At 51.7% G+C, this 1,716-nt stretch overlaps 1 long non-coding RNA gene across 1 annotated transcript; it reads right to left on the reverse strand.

The window, feature by feature from the left end:
* Window positions 1-273: 273 nt before the first annotated feature.
* On the reverse strand, window positions 274-1,384 carry LOC126998244 (uncharacterized). The gene is made up of 2 exons (XR_007752723.1): window positions 1,236-1,384; window positions 274-730 (listed from the first exon to the last, which is right to left on the reverse strand). It is a non-coding gene; the product is annotated as an uncharacterized LOC126998244 (long non-coding RNA).
* Window positions 1,385-1,716: the final 332 nt, after the last annotated feature.

Here is a 1,716-nt window from a genome sequence, read left to right on the forward strand (position 1 = left end):
TAACAATGATAATGATAATAATGATGATTGTTGCTAAAATCGCCACAGACAGAACCATTTGTTTCCGTGGAGGTTTCATTTTATCGCTAGAAAACTTAAAAACAAAATGCATATATAATAACAACATTGTCATTCATGAAGCTCAATGTATGTACAGGTTGATGAATGTGTTTTTTTGTTTTTTAGTTTTTTTGAAGTGAACCTACACACACACACACACACACACACACACACACACACACACAATGGGATTAATTTCTGGTCGAGAGAGAGAGAGAGAGAGAGAGAGAGAGAGAGAGAGAGAGAGAGAGAGAGAGAGAGAGAGAGAGAGAGAGAGAGAGAGAGAGAGAGAGAGAGAGAAATAAAAAAATAAGAGATAGATAGAGTGACAGACAGACACAGAGAAAATCCACCCTCTATTCAGCTGTTATACAATAGACAACGTAACTTCGCCGTCTCGGACTTGAGCGTGGATAGCTCGGCGCGCAGTTTCATGTTTTCCTGCTCCAAGAAGGCCCCGCGGATGGCTATTTCCTCCTCCTTGGCTCGGCGGGCGTCCCTGGATCGCTTGGCCGCCTCGTTGTTCTTGCGCCGCCTTTCCCAGTAGGCTTGGTCCTTCACGGCTCGCTCACCCCCCTTGCTGCGCCTCGTGGGGACGTAAGGGACCAGGCCGCCGGTTTCGCTGCTAGTGTCGACCCGGTCGTCGTCAGGAGCTCGATCATCCTCGCTTCTGGGGGGGGGGGGAGAGAGAGAGAGAGAGAGAGAGAGAGAGAGAGAGAGAGAGAGAGAGAGAGAGAGAGAGAGTCTTTAATTTTCGCATAAGAACATAAGGAGTCTGCAAGAGGCGGCAAAGATTAAATAAGATAGCTCAAGCCCGCGATGTAAACGGAAGATGCGAGTTGTCATGCAGCTTGGGCGGAATTTATAAAGGGTGCGAGACACAACCTATAAGATTACTTTATATCAACAACATATTCGATCATTCTCTCTAAGGATTAAGATATAGTCATTATTTGCGGTGGAATTCACAGAGTAAAGTCAGAAGGAACAGTATACGTATCACCCTCACAGTCGCTCGTTCTCGCCCGTCACAATACTTTATACTCGGTCATTCGCGATACGGAAGGCGGACAGTACACATGTCATTTTCGGTGGAATTCACAGGGTAAGAGACAGTCAGAAGGAACAGTATATCACCCTCCTATTCCCTCGTTCTCGCCCGTCCCAATAAATACCTATCGTTCTCCGTCCTGCTGCCCTCGTCGTCGTTCCCGCCGCAAACGCTCATCATCTCCATGCCGCCCTCGCTGGCCTGGTCATCCGCGGCCCCTCGGCTGGAGTCACTCGTGTCACCGCTGACGGGCGCGGCAGCCGTGGCCGTGGCTGGGTCAGTGGAGGCCGTGAAACTCTTATTGCCGCCGCGCCGGATCCTCAACTTCGAAGCCTCAGTGAGGAAGCTCTCGCGGAAGTTTCTGAACTCCTCGTTACTTCGCTCGAGCAGTTTGAATTCTTCTTTGGTGGCGCCGTGGTACAGGACGCCCGAACCAGCGCCCAGGTGCTCCGGGTAGCCAGCGTGGGGGTGCAGCAGGTCCAGGCCACCCCCACCGAACCCCGGGAAGGCTGGCAGCGGGGCGGGGCTGGGGGGTCTATGGTGGTCTGAAGGCTGCGGGGACATACGTGGGGACAGGCGGCCCTTACTCTTCTGCTGCTCCTGTT

This window comes from Eriocheir sinensis, chromosome 13 (genome assembly GCF_024679095.1).
Source record: "Eriocheir sinensis breed Jianghai 21 chromosome 13, ASM2467909v1, whole genome shotgun sequence".
Classification (NCBI taxonomy): domain Eukaryota; kingdom Metazoa; phylum Arthropoda; class Malacostraca; order Decapoda; family Varunidae; genus Eriocheir; species Eriocheir sinensis.